The following is a 5513-nucleotide window of genomic DNA, read 5'->3' as shown; positions in this document are numbered from 1 at the left end:
TCCTTCGTTCCCAGGGTTTCACTCATGCAATTTATTCAGTCTCCAAACAGGGCACATTAACAGTATTCACTAAAGATAGTTCTGTGTTCAGCAAAGAGATTTCATACAGTAAGGATAACCCTGTAGCATTGGTTTAATCTGGGGTGATGCTACCCCCCAAGGACCATCTGGCGATGTCTGGTACCATTCTAGGTTGTCACATCTTGGGGGAAGGTAGAGGCGAGAGATGTTGCTCAACATGTTACAGTGCACAGGATGGCTCCCACCCCAATGAATGAACCAGCCCCAAATGTTTCTAGTGCCGAGAGCCAGAGCCACTGCTCAATGGCATTGCTCATGTCTTCCAGGCTATGAGTGCTTTTTTAACTCTGGACTTTGTTTTGTCCACATTTTGTAAAATGATCTGTCTTAAGTCTTCTTAAATATGCCACATTTAAGTAATTCAGGATGTCGATGGGCACATGTCCACTGGTAAACACCATTCTATGAGTCCCACTGAGAAAAAGATGGTAGTAAGATGAATTCATTATTCAGGAGTTAGTGCTGTGAATGAAGACAGTGCCTAGAACAGCAACAGGCAGCCAGTGACCCACCCCCACTTGACAGCTTAACGTTTCTGATGAGCTCAGCCTTTCAAAGAGTAAATCATTTTCTCATGCCAGATAAATGCACCCAATTTCAATCAAACATCAGAAGATTAGATACTAAAACTGTTTAAAACACACACACACACACAGATTTTTAGCACTTTGTCAGGGCCCTCCAACTTTAAAAAAGAAACGTCTCTTTGCTCATTTGATTATTATTGGAGATGATGAGTAGTGTTTCTCTTCTACCACACTAATGCAATTTGACTCGTTGATGTCAGAGCAAAGGCAGATGATCAGAGGGCTGCTCCAGGTGTGCTGGGGAAGGTGTCAGCTTCAGAACATTGGCCTGCACCGAAAACGCAGCTGCTCAGTGTCTATCATCTAGACAAAGGAAGCGTCCTGAAAGCTTCTAAAATGAAACGTACAGTCATCTCATAGTCTTTTGTATCTATCTGTATCACCTTGAAATTTTTAAGGGTACAACAGTACCAAAATTTGAAAGCCCCTATACCTGGATTTAGGGAGCTCTGGTAGCATAGTGCCTAAGGCACTTGACTGCTAACCAGAAGGCTGGAAGTTCAAACCCACCAGCCACTCCTCGGAAGGAAGGTTGGGCAATCTACTTCCGTAGTGATACTGCTTCAGAAACCCAAGGAGGGGTCGCTATGAGTCGGGTCCGACTCGACGGCACATAACAACAACAACAACAACATACCTGGATTTGGTCATAACAAATTAAGTAAAAGATAAACTTGTAGGCAATCATTAGCAGTTTCCAGTGTGGGAATTGGAAGAACTTGAATTCCAGACATGGGTCAAGGCACAAGAAGAAATTGTGGTTTGAGGGGAGATTTCACGCGTGTTTGCTACCTCACAGGGGGTTTCGATGAAGGAGGCTCCTGTTCTCATCATTCAAATTATGTGACCTCAGAGCCAGGGAAACGTCTGTCCCCAAGCACCATGATCCCTCCACCCAGTGTGTGTGAGGACCTGTGGAAAACCAGGGCACAGCTCCGTTCTGAGAGGCTGCTTGTATGTCGCTTGCGTGGGGCTGCAAATCATCACCTAGCTCATCAGCGATCAGCGTTTGAATTTACAGGAAATAGGTTTTTAAAACTCTCTGTTACCAGGTATCCATGTTTCTAAAGTGTGCTTCCTGCAGACATGCCCCTAGTTTTTAATGAAGGCAGTTTCTCCACATTCTTTATTGTGTCTGCCATCGGTTGGAATCAGTTCGATGGCAACTGGCTTTCTAGATGCTATGGTGACAGCTCCGTGAAGTCAAGGAGTTGCGAGTTGTCTACTGTGGGTAGCCATGGGCAACAACCTACACACTCTCAGGAAACACCAGACATATCAGAACACGGCAAGGAGCAAGTCCTACCAGCAAAACCTTCCATGTGACTACTGATCTGCCCGTTGTCCTTGGATGGCTATGGAAACTAGGAAGCCTGTCCACCTTTACCAGGTGGAATTAGGAGAAATGGCTCTTTTATCACAGAATCAACATTAATGGGGAAAATGCATTATGCTGATGACCTTCCATATGGAATCACACCTTCATCTGCTATTGATGAGCTGGGAAGACACTTCTTCAGGATTTATGCCCAGGGTGCATATATGAATATGTGTGTGCCTTTGTGTATATACACACATGCTTATAAGTAGGCAGATAAACACATCTATATAACTTCAAACCATGTATGTGGGTATTCCCTACAGAAAAAACTAAATTAAATATTGCAGTTTGAGGTCACCCTGCAACACTCTATTTGATAACATGTTGTCACTTTCCTTAATGCTATAAAGGGGTAATTTGGAGCACAAGAAACTTTCCAAATTATAGGACACAATACATGTGAAATAATAAAGGATAATTATAGCCAAATAGTTGTTCTCTCAGTCAAAGCCCCTTTACATTATTGAGAATATCCTAACATACAAATCACCTCCTCTGAGTCAGAAAAGGCATCTCTTAGTGAAGAACTGACAGTCTGCAACAGATTGGATCATTTTCCTTTAAGCACCAGGCTTTGTGAATTTTCAAATACATGACGGCTCCAAAGCTATGTGAACCAACAGCTGCTTTCTACTTTGAGGAAAAACATAAATAAACTAACATATTAGGACAATCTCTCATATTATAGGATGAAATACCAGAAACAATATCTAATGTGAAATACTGAAAAGAATTTTCATTTCCCCAAGGCAAAATCTAGTTAGCAGCACACTGTATCGAATGCCTGCTCCTTATGATATCTTTTGTGATCACAGCTTACAGATGGAACCTTCCATTGTATTTGTACAAAGAGAAGCATAAGGTGTTTAAGGTGTAAGCAATTTTAGATTAACTAGTGGTTTTCAGGTTATCAGTTGTCAGGCAATAAAGAATTATCTTGTTGACTAAATCCATGCTCAATCTGTGTAGGACTGTGTGTGTGTTACACTCATTTGTTTGGAGAACGTGTCCTTCCAGATGCCATGAAGTCTCAGTTGTGCAACACAACAGCCGAGGTTAGCCAAACTGTTTAGGGAGTTCCTAAGAACCAGAAAAGGAAACACTGTTTACCGTTCAGTAAGCCTGTTCTTCATTTTCTGTCTTCTCCCAGATAGGCCCCCATCTTCCTTGGCTGACTGTGTGTCACTGAGTTGCGGGAGCATCACTGTGGCAACATGATGTAGACAGCGTGCATCTCCTGGGAACACCTACTGCTGCTCTAAGTCCACTTGTCTGGTCGTTGCAGTTTTTCATTCTCAGTATCTCTCTGGAGGAGGCTTGTAATGATGCTGGGGATGATGTTTTAGGTGGCTTCCTAAGAAGTGACAAAATACACATGCGTCATTCTGCTTGGCACGTACTGGACACACAGTTGGAAGCATTTTTTTCTGTTGTTGTTGTTGTTTGCCATCGAGTCGGCCCCAACTCATAGCGACCCCTCCTTGGGTTTCCGAGGCAGTATCACTACGGAAGTAGGATTGCCCAACCTTCCTTCCGAGGAGTGGCTGGTGGGTTTGAACCACCAGCCTTCTGGTTAGCAGTCAAGTGCCTTAGGCACTATGCTACCAGAGCTCCTGCATTTCTTTCTAGTGAATACATATAGACTTCTGTGGCTGTGGGGTTGACCCCGACTCATGGTGACCCCATGTGTGTGGGACTAGAAGAGATCTCTATGGCAATGGCTATATCTTACTGAAGTGTGGCGCCATTGAGTGGACCCCAACCACCAGCCTTTGGGTCAGTAACCAAGTGCGTAACCATTTGTGCTACCCAGAGACTCCTAGCGAAAGTGTTGTTGTTGGGTACCATTGGGTAGATTCCAACTCATGTTGACCCCATGTGATAGAGAAGAAGTGTTCCTATGGTTTCCTAGGCTGTAATCTTCATGACAGCAGATCACCAACTCTTTCTTTTGTGGAGCCACTGGGTGGATCTGAATGGCCAATCTTTCAGGAGCAGTTGAGTGCTTAATTGTTGTGCCACCAGTGTTCCTTAGTGAAAGCATTGCAAAACCACTAACACTGAGTCGATTCCAACTCAGAGCGAGCCAAAGCAGTAAATCTTTACAAAGCAGATTGCCTCATCTTCCCTCCATGGAGCAGCTGGTGGGTTTGAACCGCCAACCTTCTGGTTAGCAGTCAAATGCCTTAGGCACTGCACCACCAGAGCTGCTTAGTGAAAGCACTGGCCCCAGGCAAATGTTCCCTCTTCCATCCACATCTCCCGTTCTGTATTCTGAATCTGAATGAACAAACATTCACTCACCCTCTTTCCTCCCACTTAGGCCCCTCCTACTTCTGTTGCTCTCTCTCTAAGACCATGAAATAGAATGAAAAGAAGATGAACTCCTTTCCCAAAGCTCACTGATTATTCAAGCAAACCACATGATCTTTATTTTCTCAAAATATAGTTTGAAATTTCAAAATCCTTTTCTTACTATTTAGGAAGCGTGCGTTTCCGTGTGTGGGGTAGGAAGTTTGGCAAGCTGAGGACCCTGGTGCCGGGTGCACGGCAGGGAAGACAGGATTGCTCTCACTGAACAGTACACCCGGGAAAGGCTGTCTTATCTCTATTTTAATGACTATCAAAATAAGTACTTTTTAAACAAGTGTCCAGTGGAGGCACACATAAGGGGCCATCCCACCATCCCATGGGCTGGCTCGTGGCTCCCCTTAAGTTATGAGCATAAAGAGTTCTTGGGATAAATAGCATCAATGGCTTAGAAAAGTCTGCTAAGGTTAGGGGGAGTCCTCAATTTTATTATCAGTGCCAAAAATTTCGCAGTGCTTTTTAAGTTTAAGCTTCGAGAAAATAACGTACATAATTTAAAAATCAATGGGTAGCTACTAGTTTGCAAACAGTGGGTGACATTTTGTAAAAGTTACAAGATTTGGCAAACAATAAATCAAGTAGAACTTTTAAAAACATAGCTTACGGTTTCCAAACTAGTAGCTTCCTGCTGATTTTAAATTTAGCAGTAAACCAAGTGGACTGATTTGGATGTGATCGTAAGGGAAACTAATGTACTGTGTTAAAGTAAAATACATGTACTAAGAAAATGATATTCTTAGTAAGGCATTATTTCCTATAGCATGTCATGATGGAACATTTTAACTTTGTTTTGTTAATTTCTGACTGAAATGAGACTATAGCAGAATTTTTCCATCTGTCTTTATGGAACAGAGTATAAAACAGTATGTCCAAACAAATGAGCAGGAGAGATTTCAGACAAGGAAACTCCGCGACTTCACGCTGTTCCTCGCTAGCGAGTCGCTTTCAACTCAAAGCGACCCCACATGTGCAGGGTAGAACTGTGTGGCCGTGACCTTTGGGGAGCAGACCGTCAGGCCTTCATTCTGAGTCACCCCTGGACGGTCTGGACTGCCAACTGTTGGCCAGCAGTCGAGGGCTTAACTTTTTGCACC

This window comes from Orycteropus afer, unplaced genomic scaffold (assembly GCF_000298275.1).
Source record: "Orycteropus afer afer isolate SDZICR_OR568_19922 unplaced genomic scaffold, OryAfe1.0 scaffold00577, whole genome shotgun sequence".
NCBI lineage: Eukaryota > Metazoa > Chordata > Mammalia > Tubulidentata > Orycteropodidae > Orycteropus > Orycteropus afer.
Note: the sequence above shows the minus strand (reverse complement) of the source record.